This window comes from Chroicocephalus ridibundus, chromosome 9 (assembly GCF_963924245.1).
Source record: "Chroicocephalus ridibundus chromosome 9, bChrRid1.1, whole genome shotgun sequence".
NCBI classification, from domain to species: domain Eukaryota; kingdom Metazoa; phylum Chordata; class Aves; order Charadriiformes; family Laridae; genus Chroicocephalus; species Chroicocephalus ridibundus.
In genome coordinates, this window is record NC_086292.1 from 22,424,638 (window position 1) to 22,438,669 (window position 14,032).

Here is a 14,032-nt window from a genome sequence, read left to right on the forward strand (position 1 = left end):
GGGACAGTGGGGACAAGGCGAGGAGATGTGATGGTGGCTTTGGGGCAGTGGGGATGAAGCCCCTCGGCAGGCGGCTGTGATGGTGGCTTTGGGGACAGGGTGTGCGGCAGTGGCTTTGGTGTCCCGCGGCCGGGTAGAGGTGCGGGTGCCGGGCCCGGCTTCCCCTCCGGTGCGCCGGCGGGCGGCCGTGTCACGCCGGTGCAGGCGGCGGACGGCAACCCCGCAGCCGCCGCCCGGGACCCCGGCGGGGAGATACCGCTGAGGAGACCCCGGGCAGGCGGGCGGCCTCTCGCCCCACACCGGTGCGCGGGGCCCGGCGGGTCGGGCCGGGCCGGGCCTGCTCGGCGCGGCCGGCCGGTTGCCATGGCAGCAGCCAGGCGGCGCGGCGGCGGCGCGCGCGGCCGGCGGGGCGCGGCGCGGCGCGGCCCCGGAGCGTACCATGTGCGCCCGGCGGCGGGAGGCGGTGGAGGGGCCACGACGGCGGCGGCTGCTGCTGCCCTGCTAGCTCCGCCACGGCGGGCCCGGCGACCAGGAGCCGCTGCGTCAATGTAATGGCGGCGGAGGGGAGCGTGGGGGGCGGGGGGCGCCGCTGAGTGGCATTTTCACGCCGCGCGTGTCCGTCCGCCGCGGGGAAGGGGGGGGGTGGGGGGGGGGGCGGAGGGGAGGGGAGGTGTTAAAATGGCGGCGCGCAGCCGGCCCCCGCGCTAAACCGGCCCCCGTGGCTCGCCCCGCGGTGGCACGGTGCGGCCGCCCGCTGCCTGCTAGCCCCGCCGCCGCTGAGGTAAGGCCCGGGCCGGCTGCCCCCGCGGGCCGCCCGGGGACGGGTCTGAGGGGCGGTGCGGGGTTGGACTCGTGGCGGGGACCGCTGGCGGGTGTCCCGGGAGCGGCAGCGGGCCGGGCCCCGGGGGGTGCCGGGCCCCAGGGATGTCGGCGCGGCTTCGCATCGGTCCTTTGTCTGCGGGCGGCTGCCGAGGGTGGCTGGCGCGTCGTCGTGCGTTGCCGGGGTGTCGTTTCGTTCTTTTTTTTTTTTTTTTTTTTTTTTTAAAAATCAAACAACAAATCTTAAAAAAAAAAAAAAAACGCAGCAAAAGTAATTTTTGCAGCCGAAAGTGTTCCAGGAGCTGTCGTGCGCCTGAACGCCTCGTAACGTAGCAAAACGCCTCTTCGGAGCAGGGTGGGAACGGACTTTTACTTGTGAAAAAGCAGCACAAACTGCCCAGCGGAGTCCCCTACCGCTACGGCAGCGGCGGCGGGGCCGGAGGGGAGGGGGGACATTTTTTTTTTCTTTTTTTTTTTTTTTTTTTTTTTTTTGACTCTTACGAAGACATGCGCATTTGTTCATTCTTGCCACCGCACTGGAGTCTGCCTGGAAACAAAGAACACAGCTTGGCGAAGTTGATGCTGGCTCCCAAAGTGTCTGGCTTCCCCCCCGCCCCCCCCCCCCCTTTTTTTTTTTTTTTGCCTTTTTTCTCCCCTGATTTACTTGTGCCATAGTTCAAAGCCTCGAGATGTTTCTCTGAATTATTTCCATGTGCCTGCTGATGGAACCCCCCCCCCCCTCCATGCCACCCTTCACCCCTCGCACCCCCGCGACCCTACCAGGCCAGGTCTATTCATTTTGGAAAGTGCAGCCATGATAGATAGAGCAACTTCTCCCATTTTCCCCCAGCCCCGCGGTATGACAGTTCTCGGTAGGTGTGCCTTCCGGCGGGGAGCCACCCCCTTGCTGAATCATCGTGGAGCGATGGCCGGACAGCTCGTCTGCTCGGGGAGCGACAGATTCCCCCGTAGAGCATGAGGTGGTGGCGAGGCGCAAGTAAGAGACCTGTTAGCATTCGGCTCAGGCGCCGGCGGATGGTTACAGGGAGAAAACCTTTCCCTTTCATGGCAGCGGGAGCTGTGGATGCGGTTTTGAGCTTAAAGGCAAGACGGGCGCTGCTGTAAGGAATGTCCCCTGCCTTTGAGGTGGTGAAACTCCGAGGGCTTGATGCTGCAGCTCGTGCTGCTCTGAAGTAGGCTCTGTGCGAGATCAACGCCTGGCTCAGGGAGCGACGTGTGAATTTGTGGTGTCGTGCAGCGGTGGTTATTAGCTGTAAGCCGGTAATGCATTTGCACAGACAAGCGTGTGAGCGGTAGTGTTGTGTCCGTACTATTTCTTTAAAACTAGTTTGTTCTGCACTGGTAAAAGTCGTTGCCTTCATTAGCGCAAGGAAATAATGACTTTACCTTTGGGGGGCTTGGGGTGCACGTGCGTCAGATGCTGAAGCGTCGCTCGGTATCCCTGCCTTTATTCAAAGGATGCCAAAAAGTATGGGAGTGAGAGGTGGGATGAGCAATTTTGAGCTGGGGTGTATCAGGCGAGAGTAAATTGCAGCAGTTGTTGGACATGTAATGTGATCCTGTAATTAGAGCGAGGTAATAGTCTATACCATGTTGAAACTATCGGGTGTCTGAGTTGGAGCAGCCTGAATTAAGCCAGTTCTTCTGGGATTATGCAGAAGCAGAAGTAATGCAGTTAAAGTTTCCATCCAGCAGCTTCCATGGGGTTGCAGAGATGTTTTCCCTCTACAGGTCCTCCTTGCGGGTATTTTGCTTTTAAGGTAGTACATGGAGGCTGCGACGGTGCTGCTCTCCAGGTTGGAGAAACACCTTACGTGGCATAGTTCTGCTTCTCAGAGCTTTATTTACAAATGAAGGTGTAAATCATGCCCTGGGGAGGGGGGAACTGCTGAAGGAATGACTTAGGGGTTCAGCTTCATGCAGAACTGAAGGACTTAAAGGATTCTGTAATTTGGTCTTAAAACTTCCCTGGCCCCGCTGCTCTCTATACCCCAAAAAAGCTGTGTGTTAGCCAGGGGTCTGGTGGCGAGCCTTCAGGCTGGGATCTTTCCAGCACTCCTGCCAGTGGGCCGGGGTGCTGGCGGGGCTCCCCTCTGAGGGTTGGGACTGGTGGGGAGCGGTGGGGGCACAGTCCTGCCCAGGCGGAGCTGGGGGGCTGTACGGAGTTACAGGCTGTGGGCACCAGCCCTGCTCTTCGTGCTCATTTCCCTTGGCGTGTGCCTGTGTGTATATATAGATGCGGTTAGATATTTAAATGAAGTCATTTTAAAGTAGTGATGGCCCAGAAAAGTTTGAGAGCTATTTCAGTGTTTGAGTGTTTCTCTTTGAAAGACAATGGACTGCGCAGAAGCTTCTAGGTATTATGGGATGCACTTACAGCAGGAGAAGGTGCAGCCTGCTCTCCATCACAGTCAGCCTCCCCAGAAGCGGACGAGTTTTAGATGTGCACCTGGCTCAGCCTGTATACAGCTGTGCATCTGTCGTGGGTCTGATGCTGTCTTCCAGGCAGTTTGGGATATACCGGCAGGGGCCCAAAGCGAGGAAATTAGCCCCTCGGTGCTGGAACCTCTGTGCTGCTCATCCTCCTGCAGCATCTGGCCAGATCAGAAGTGGTGGTGCCACATCCTTCCCACTGCCGTGGGGGAGTGAGGGATACCCATGGACAAAGAAGGAGCGGATCTGGGGCTGCCTTTTCTCCCTCCCAGTGCTGGCCCACATGTCACAGGAAGATTACCGACAAGTAGGGATGCTGGGCAGTTGTCCGTCTGAGGTGTTGGGTTGTTGCATCCACGTAGAGGATTTTATAGTGGTTTTCATGCCCAGTTCCACCTCATGGGCAGTGATGGCCTACTCTGCCGCCTCCTTCTCTGTCGGGGAACGGCTGGCACAAAGCTTAAGTGTTATTCTTAGACTTTTACAGACCTAAGAAGTTTTCTCCTGGGCTTGCCCCATCTTAGCAAGATCATACATGGACCTTAGAGTTTCGCAGTTGCGCTGCCACCAGAAGTGACGTTTTGAGAGGCTGTTCTGCACGTCTAAGGGAATCGCAAAGTGGGACTTAAAAACCTTGTGACTGCAAAGGGGGGGAGGCTGGCTTTCTTGCCTTTTGCAGTATAGCTTGCAAATAGTTTTGAAGCTGGTGTTGTGGTGGAAAAAGTGGTCCTGCTTCCAGCCCTTGCCTCCAGTCTCTTCACCATCCTTGTGTATTAAGAATAACCTTGCAGAATAACAGGAAAGAAAGCGATGCTCGTTTTGGCCATCACTTCTTCCTTGGTTCGCTTCTCCGTGGGGCCCCAGAAACAGTTGTGTTGGCACAAGGACCTGGGGTGCACAGGCAGGGCAGGATGGGGCCGGACTGCCGCTTTTATTAACAGCACTGGTTTATGCCAAGTTAAACTGCCGGCAAGACTGCGTTGCTAGTGTCTTGAAAATGGGTTTGCGTTCACATACAAGTCAAACCATGGCTTTCCCAGTCACCAGTGCCTGCAGCTTAGTCAAGAGCCTGAAAGCAACTGAAGATTTTCTTTGTGGCTAATGCAGGCACAGGTGGTGATGATGAATCTGCAGGCAGGATTTGGTGACTGATGCCTGCGGGAGGACACCCCTGCCATGCTGGTGGTGAGAGCTTGGCTTTGGCAGCGGAGCAAACCATTGTGTGACTCAGACGTGTTGGGAAAGAGTACGCAGCCTTCATAGGAACAGGCTTTTCTGACCATGAAGATACTAGAAGTCACGTGTGGAAACTGAAATGAGTACTAGAAACACGAGGCTGCTCATTTAGAGGGAGGCTGTGCACTGAAAAGCAGAGTTTGCTTAGATCTTGGTTTCCAGAGGTAGTCATAAGAGCTATGACTCTCTTGCTGTGCACTAAAAACAGTGCGAACGTCCAACCAAAGACGAGCGGCCACCGCAGACAGACGTGTCATCCCGCATTTGGGTTACCCAGATCCAGCCTCAGCACACAGCAGGAAAAATGTGAGAAAGATCTTCTGCAACATGATGATGCAACATGACTTGGTTGGGGAGTGATCGCAGCCTGGAAGCGGGGGGAGAGGATGTCTTTATTGAACAGTGTGTGTTTGCTCTCAAAATCCTTTAAAAGCTCTGAAGCTCAGGCTTGCTTGATTTGCTGCGTGTGCCGTAGGTAATATTTCAGCGAGAAGTTTCAATTCAGTGTGGGCGCGTTGATGCGGGAGTTGTTCCCTTTGAGGGGATAGGGAACCAGTTACCCATGTGTAATGCACTGGTTTGCTTGTTAGATGGGGATTTCTTGTGAGTTTCTTTTTAGTCAACATAGTCCAGAGCTCTGGGCAGTGTGTACGTCCTTCTCTAGGGCCCTAACTTTTCATATGATTTAAGCACAGACTTATTTCTTTCACCAAAGTACAGTCTTTAAGGTGGAGAATTTATAATAACAAAACATTTTGTAATTCTCTGTTCACCTTTACTGCAGCATCACAGGTACCCCAGACTTTGTATGTAGACGTCTCTGCTCCTGGAATGGAGTTCCTCATTGTGCCCCCTAAGTATAGAAACGGTGCAAGTTGATCCTTTAGTTTGTTTTCTCTAGGTTCCCGTGTGCATGCAAATTGCTGACCCTGGAAAGACTGTTTGCCTGAATTTGTGCTTGTGATGCTTTTGCAGTCGGGCACCTCTTGCTGCTCAGCTGTGGCTGTATGCGGTGTTCTTTTAAGAGGTGTGTATCCTCCCTTTTTCCATGCCGCCTTCCAGGAAGCATTGTCTACCTGGAGCGATGTTATCTTCCCCCATTTTAAATGGTGTCAGCAGATATTTATTTCTTCCCTTCTCCTGTCCTGATGCTAAGTACCCACCATGGGAATGAGTCGTCTTGTATTACTCACATGGAGCAAATCTGTGGCTTGGACTCCAAATTACATGGCCCTGTTTGGCAAGGGTGAGGTCCTCTGGAGCCCAGGGTGCCAGGATCTCTTCACCTGCTTTTTTTTTTTTTTTTATTTTTTTGTAAAAGCACGTAGGCTGATAGCGAGCTGAAAAAGCAGTGGCCTTCAGAGCTGGGTATTTTATGTCTGAGGGCTTCTGAATGCATAAAATCAGAGAGAATGTGTCTGTGTAATCCGATCTGCTCTTGAAAGCCTTGCGGAAGGCTGCATGCTGCAGACATAAGCTGTGTCAATAAGAACTCTATTCACCCTCGGAAAACAGCCTCGTGATCGGGTTTGACTGGCAGGCTTCCGAAGGGAGGGCCTGGTTTTGAGAAAGAGCACTGATTTTTTGGCGGCACTTCTGACTGCCTTTTCGGACTCCCACTTATTGTTCTTTCCTTGGCGTGATAAACTCGGATTTTGGTGGTGTGGGGTTTTTTTTTGGTTGGTTGGTTTTTTTGTTTGGTTTTTTTTTTGCTGGGGCAGAGGCAGGATTTCATGCAGCACGATAACGGGGGTGCAGGGGGACTTTCCTTCCTCACGGCGCAACCCCTCCACCAAAGCAGCATTAGGAGATGGATTTAAAAGAATACCAGGTAGGACTGGAGGTTGCTGCGCGCAGGAGAGAGTACTCATGGGCACGCACAAGGTACTTTCTTGCAGAACAGTGTCACGAAATACCCGTCCTTGTAAAAATCTTGGATGGTAATGCACAAAATGTGTGGTTGTGCACATTTATATCCTTCCCCCCCACCTCCCCCTTGGTTCTGCAGATGTCTGTATTACCCAGAAGTGTTGTTGGGTGAAATTCCGCTTTGGCATAAATTTGCTGCGAAGGCAGTGTTGTACTAATGGCAGTAATTTGCTGGTTGCTATTATTTAAAAAGAAAAAATTAACACAAGTCAAAAATCTTACTCTGCTTTATGAAGTATTCTACACCTGGCATGATAATCTTTCAAGATCTTGTAGGAAAAAATCTGCTTGAGCTAGTAAAAATGATGCCTGTAAGATTTTCTGAAAGCAAGAGTTTTAATCAAAACGTCAGGTTCTGAGCTGCTGTTTAGTGTGTAGCATTTGTGTAAATGGCATTTTCAGTTGCAATACGCGTGTGATATTCAGTGTTTGCTATACTAAGGTCTTAAAGCCATTCTCTTTGGCATTGAGTTACCAGTTTTAACAAAAGAGATGCTGGACTGTCGGTTTTGCATGTTTCTTTTTTCTTGCAGGTCCCTTGGTCTACCTGTCACTTTGTTTTTAAAGCTCCTTACTCAAGTGATGATTTGAAAATTAGCTCATCTGTATGTCTTTCTGGGTTATTCCTGTAGCTGCAAATGAAAGCTTGAAAATATAATTAGGATGTAATATGCACAAGCTCAAAAAAAAAAACCAAAACAAAACTCTGACAAAAAACAAAGTAATGCAAAGCTATTATTTAAAAGAAATGCAATTATGTTTTGAGCCAATTGAGGCTTGACTTAATTTCTCAGGGTTTGCTGGTGATGATGCAGTAAAACCAAAATTAACTCCTGAAATATGCCTGTCCTGAGTCAGGAATTTGGCTGGTGAAAATCGAGAGAGCCACCGAAAGAAGGGGAATCCCCTCGCCGGGGAGCTGGGCCCTGTGTGCTTGGCAAATGGGTGCAGCATTTGGGGGCGATTCCTGTAGTCCCCGTTTCCCTGGCTCTCCCCAGCTGATTCCCCTTTGACGGAGCCCTGATCTTGCCGGCAGGGACTTTAATACCAAACCCCGACTGGTTTGTGTGGGATTGGCCCCCTGGGCAGCCAGCGTGCAGACCGGGCGGCTGCCAACGGGACGAGCGTGGGCAGGAAACACTGGTTTCGCTGCTGCCGCTCATAAGGCAGGGAGGCCGCAGCTGAGTAATTTGTTTTTACTTCCTGTTCCCAATCTGTTTGGGTCAAAAGTAGCGGTGTTTTTCCATATTAAGATGTTTGGCTTCGTTCTGCAAGGCGGCAATAAATTTCACGCTGCACACAACGTGTTTCTTAGATTTCAGAGACTCTATTGCTGCCTTTGACTTTTAATTTGGATGGTGAAACCTTTATTAGTACCTTTTTTTTGTTGCATAGACCAGCTTTTCAAGGAAAGCAGAAAGCTTTCCGCCTGTCTTTGGAAAAAGCCTTTGAAATGGCTCGCAGGTCTGTAGCTGAGCAGAGGGAGGGAGCCCACAGGTCTGGCTCCTCGGCAGGGATCCTTCAACCTGCTTCCACACTCTTTGGTCACAAGGGGATAATGCTGCTGGAGTTAATTGGGGTGCTGGGACTTAATTCATTAATGTTTGTGAAGCATTTGATGGTCTTTGGGACTGGGGGTGGTGGTTGTGCTGTGCACATTTAATGGTCTTTGGGACTGGGGGGGGTGGTTGTGCTGTGCAGGGTTGTGATGTTGGGAGGGAGGCACGTGGATTGGTGGACTGGTCGTTAAAGCCATCCTAAAGGCTGGAATGCTGGGCAGCAAAAGGACATCAGGTTTCTCTCCCCAAAATCTTGTCAAAACCCTAAATCAGTGCTGTTTGCTCTTAATCAAGCCGCTTGGTTGTAGGATCTCCTAACCTGTCTACAGCCACCAAGTCAGAATAGATAGATCTTTTTATAGCCATACCAGGTATCAGTGGCATCCTTTTAAATATGGTCTGAATGTTTTTAAATAAATGGTAACGCCCAGTGCTGGCCCAGGGGGCTTGTGTTGCATCTTCAGATACATTTCAGTAAAGTTGTTTTTGAGGTACAAAAAAGAAACAGTAGCATGGAGCCACCAATTGGGTTACAGGTGGTCTATCCTGCTTCCTCTGAAGCCTCCAGGTGCTGGCGTTGTATGTGACCAAGAAAGCCAGAGCACAGAGGTGTCTTGTGAAGTGCCTCCATGCCCTCGGACAGACTGCCCAGGTCTTGTCACTGGCATGTCCACCTTGCCTTTGCTGTCCTTGACTCCCGGATCCACAACTGAACGCCTCCATCATAGGTCCTGGGCTTGTTCCTCAGACCAAGTCCACCGCCCATGAATTCAGTTTGGCTAATTATGCAGTGAAGCGCTGAGCACAGTGCAACAACTGCAGTGCCCTTTGTTAAGCACAGCCTTGGTAATGAGCTAAGGTCGGCTGTGCCCCAAGCGCCCAGGTGTGGTCTGGCTAATGCAGCGGCACCTTTCAGGCGGTGCTTGAGGAAGCTACACCGCAGGTCATGTAAATAAGGCCAGCCAGAGTGGGCTGCTCTCCTGCAGGAGGAACAGCGAGCCCCTTCCCTCCTGCATATCTGCATTGAGGTGACACCTCCCCTGCTGCCTCTGGATGCCACCAGCCTCCTCCACCTTGTTTGGAAGTGCAGGCAGGTTGTCCCCACTCCTCCTCTGCCTGCTCTGCGCACCCTCTTGGGCCATTCTGCCTGGGGCAGCTGGCCTGGGTGGCTCTGAACTGGGACTGACCATCTTCACTATGCTTTTCAGGGTTTCCAGAGCAGTCGGTTGAGTGGCTGTGACCCATGTTTCTCCTGAGACTGAGGAGAAGAGTAGGGCCTGCAGGGCGGATTCTGCATGAGGTTATATATCTGCCTTACTGAAGGGCAGAACCCAACCTGCTGGGTTGGGGACTTTCCAGCTCTGGCGACTGTGTTGTAATGTGACACGTTCGGTAGCTAATGCTCAGATACCAAGGTTGGAATGAGGATGCTACTGCTGAAAGACAAATTCATTCTGTGTCCTGTGATAGGTGGAAGGTTATCCTTCTGACAAGACCCTGAGATCCATTCATAAGGTACAGGGTAGTTTCTGATGTGTCTAACAACAGATTAATTTATTTTGTGTGCAGTGACTCCATGTTGTTCCTCTAAGATACAAGGATTTGTAAATTCAGCCCAGCTATGGAGTGTGTCCTTGATGCTTTTAGTTGGGCAGTTACACCATTTTGCATGCCAGCTGACATGAGAAACGGTTCCCCCAGGTCTTAGAGCATCTCCAGCTGCTTAGTCAACCTAGAGGGTGCCGTACAGGGTGACTCCTGGATGGGACAAGCATTTGGCTGTACAGTGCTGCGGATTCAGGCCTGTCGTAGGGTCTGCGCCCAGTTCCTCACATGTGTTTCTAATGTATTCGACTTTCAGTGCACACACGGAGAGAAGCAAACTTGTGGGGAAGATGTGTATTTGGGGGAATTGTGGAAGCCTCTTGAGACAGAGGCACTGCCGAGGCAGAGCCATTGGCTGCTCAAGCTTCCGTGCTGTGCTGCGTGCCCTTGGCCTCCGTGGGTGCCATGAGGAGCTGAGCCTGCCGTTTCATGTCCTTCAAATGGGTTTTGGCACTGAAAGGTGCACTCTTTCCTCCATGCAGCTGTCCTCATTCCTCTGCTTTGTTCTCGGTCTCCTAAATGCTTGTTACGGCCAAGGGAGAGGGCAGGAATGAGGTGTGGGCCCCAGGGAGGGCAGAGCTGCCCCGGCTGATGTAGCCTGTACTTGGGTCAGCTGGCAGTGGTGGTGGAATCGGAGCCGGGGGATGCCCAGACCTGCAAGAGAATGTCTGCACAGGTGGGGCCGAGCTGGTTGCTGACAGCCATTTGCAAGATGCTGGGGCTTTTTTAATTCAATAAAATGTGAACTACTATACTTGTGTACTGATAAATAAGAGTAATGCTTAATACAGCCATTGCATAAGGCTGTGAGCTAAGGCAGATGTCTTTTACCAGCAGTAACTCCCTTTTTGAAACAAAAGGACTGGATGATTGAGTTGGACTGATCCCGTGCAACGGTAATTCACTGCAAACTGCATTTCAGATAACTGCCCACCAATTCCTGCTCTCTCGGCTTGGGGATGCGTTGGCTTGCCTTCCTGATGTGGGACCAGGAGAGCAAATGGGGAAGCTTGGAGCCTTGAGGCCACAGCCCAGCCAAGCACTCCAGATTTGGGGCTGACAGGGATTTGCAGTTTGTTTGCTGTTGGAGTTCCCTTTCTTTCAGTAAAATGTGGATGCAAGCATGCGTGAGAAGCTTTTAGCATGAATGTTCGTGATGTTCAGCAGCACACACACGGCTGGTGATTTGCTGGACTGATGGCTTTCTTTTAAGCATTCTTAGATACTTGTCAATAGGATGTTTGGGGAGAGGGATCCTATAGCTGAACTGGAACTTTTAAGTTTCAAAAGGAGTTTTTCCTCTTGAGAGTAAATCTGACGGGACTGCGTGACGGGTGGGAACTGGATTCCACAGATGGAGTCAGGACACATGGATCGGGATCAAAGGCAGATGAACAGGCAGGATCCTCCTCGGATGTCGGCCATTGAAGAAAGAGCATTGACCCTTTGATCCCTCAGCTTTTGTACTGAGCGTGGGGCAGGTGGGATGGAATACCCCTGTTGTTCAGTTTTGGGTCCCCTGTCCTGTCCGCTCCTCCCTGCAGGTGGGACCCCTCTACGCTTTTCTGCTTCCCACCCTTCAACGGGGCAAATAATGAAATGAGCTGACCTGGGTTGTTACAGCAATAAGTATAAGCAAGAGCCTCGCTGCAACATTCATCTAATTGCTCTGAGAACGAACTGTTTTTGACACAACATGCTGTTAATTTCAGAGAGTTAGAAGAGGCCTAGCTAAGAAATAAAATTACTAAACAGAAAGTTGGTTCTGTTTTGCCTCAAACCGGGACACTATGCTCCATCTCCAGTTTGCTGGTGCTGGGTTTAAAACCATTCCATTCCCAGAAAGGTAGTGCAGAGCAACGTCTTTAGTCTGAGTCCAAATGTTTGTGAGGAGCAACCTGAATTCAAAATCGAGCTTTGGTCACCAGCAACAGACACTTTTTTGTTGGTCCCCTGTGCCTGCAGTGTGCACTGATGGTGTGGCCTGGCCAGGCTGTCCAGCGCTGCCGGCTCCCTCTGCCCGGCAGAGCCCTGGGCTGAGCAGCTCTTGCTCCTTCTGCTGCAGCGCCGGCGAGACTGTCCCCTTACCTGTTGACGGGCAAAAAGAAGCCATTAGGACTGCAGAACTTGTTCGCAGCGTTATACAGCAATTACATTTTTTAAAAAAAAAAAAGGATGCTTGTTAAACTGACACTACAAATGCTTTTTGGTTTTTTTTGTCTTAAGACGCCTAGTACAACAGAACTGCCGAGGGGGAGAAGTCCATTATGGTGATTATAGTCCAAATATAACATCTTTGTGATAGGCAGAAAGTGAAGCTGACTACAAATGGGAGTGATACTGGGAGGAAGGTAAAAAACTTAATATTCTGAATGATAGAAGAATGAATTTAAATTCATTTAATGTCGGTAATCTTTGCATTATTAGCTATAATCTGCTTCTGAGAAGCATACAGGCTTGACTGGTTTCTTTTTTTTCCTCTCCACAGAACTGCATTAATAAGAACAGAGTGTTTCTCCTGACCTGTGCCTTTAGACTGTGAGCTCCCAAGAGCACAAATTTTTTTTTCTGTATGTTTGGATGGCATCTGCAGGTAGCGAAAGCTGCCACAATTAAGTAGCAATGCTAAGAGTGCGTTGCTGCAGTCCCACATCACTTAGCAAGGGTCTGATCCTGCATGATGCTTACTGGGGGATGGAACTAGGGCTGCAGTCTGATATTGGGTGCGTGTCCATTTTTAGGGTGCTTTTAAACTCGTACGTTGCTAAAGTGGTTCTCGGCAGGGCTATCTCGGGAGGAAGCTCGCTGAGCTGGGAGAGCGAGAGGGGGTGCAGGCTGCTGTATTTTTGGATGTACATCTTTGCGGGGGGGGGGTGTGTGTGTACCGAAGGGGAGATACAAATGCAACGGTATTGATGTACTTAATGCAGTATTGTTAGGTGGATTGGGGAGACAAAGAGGTGAGACTGGCTTTAGGATTGTTGTTTTGAGCCTTTAATGTGAGGAGAGAGTGCTGAGACACAGCGGCAGCATCCGACGCCTTTGGGTGAGAGGTTATCACGATCGACTTCATGCATGTCCCTGTTCTGAGAGAGCTGCTGCACGCAAGTTCGCTTTGGTTTCTGCAAGAATGTGATGTTGCTCATCCTGGAGATTCAGGCAACCGAAACGAGAGAGAGAATTAAAGCATGAGATCTGCTTGCTCATGACCTGAATCCCCTAATCACAGCCTCGCGTAAGTGAAGGTCTTAGGCTGGGTTGAGTAGAGGGCATCTCCGCACAAGAAAATGTACATCTGCCCTCCACCTCCCAGAATCAGAGCTTACTTGTGATGAAATATTGTTGTAAGGGCCTTAGAAACCTTGCCTTAAGCTGGGCCCGCTGTGTGTGACACTGCTTCCCCTGTACTTCGCTTTGTCTGTGGATGGTGTTGGTAGGGTGCCCCGCTAACGCCGAGCCAGTGGTAATCCCACACTTTCAGCTTCGTGTTGGGTTTATTCCAGGTTGTAAGACTGCAGCCAGCGATGTAAGGCTAGCTGCTTTTTTCAAGTAGTGGGCTAAACTGAAAAACCCATTTAAACATAAAAAAGAATATTATTTTATTCCACTTTGGGTGGCTTCAGCAAAAAAACACTGGAAAAACTGTCAGCACATTTTTAGCATGGCAGCGAAGGGAAGAGCATTTTTTTGGTGGAAAGATACATAGTTTGTTTATTAGATGAGAGGTAGAGATGTTTCAGCTGAGGGGTGGAGGAAAAAGCAAAGGAAAAACAAGGGGGGAAGCAGTCTAACGCTCCTTGCCTTATGTAAAAAAATGCTTCAGGTTTTTCTTTTGAAGCAGTCTGGAAATTCAGGTTAGTCACTGTAAAACTGAATAAATAATTTCTCTGAAACGCACTGCCGAGCTTGCACTCGTAGCAGATCGAAAGGCAGATTAAAATATTTCATAAAGGAACTTTAACAGCACCTTTGACTCAAATCCTTGGTAGTGTAAACTGAGGGAGCATCTCTGATTTTTCTGTTACCTGAGGATCTGGCTTTTATTTTGTTTTTAATCTCTTTTCCTCTTCCTCCCCTCCTTCTCCTCTGATATGAAAGGTGTGTCTGTCTGAAAGATTTCTTGCAGCACATGTTCAAGGACTGTTTCAGAGCTCAAAGAATTTGATCTGGAGGCTTCTCCTACCTAGCCTGAGTGGGTTGGGTTTTTTTACAGCTCCTGTGAACCAGGAGAGTATTGGTTCAGCATCGTGTCAGATACAGATAATTGGGGTTTTGAACATCCCTCACAAACACTTAAAGAAAACACTGTGCAAATGTCTTTGAGAGCCAAGAAACACCTATGTTCTTGCCTGAAGGTTGAATCCACAGCTAGTTGACTTCTTAGAATAAGCTGATAACAGATTAGTTGCTAATATCTCATTCACAGGTTG

At 50.4% G+C, this 14,032-nt stretch overlaps 1 protein-coding gene across 16 annotated transcripts in view; it reads left to right on the forward strand.

The window, feature by feature from the left end:
* Positions 1-414: 414 nt before the first annotated feature.
* MBNL3 (muscleblind like splicing regulator 3) overlaps positions 415-14,032 on the forward strand; it is a 97,753-nt gene continuing 84,135 nt past the window's right edge. For 6 of the 16 annotated variants that reach the window (XR_010072681.1, XR_010072682.1, XR_010072683.1 and 3 more), the window contains exon 1: positions 1,714-1,816. The gene's annotated coding sequence lies outside the window, so the exon portion shown is untranslated. Of the gene's footprint in view, positions 549-649; positions 782-1,712; positions 1,817-14,032 lie in introns of those variants that run through there. The other 10 variants (XR_010072685.1, XR_010072686.1, XM_063347450.1 and 7 more) reach the window with 6 other exon arrangements.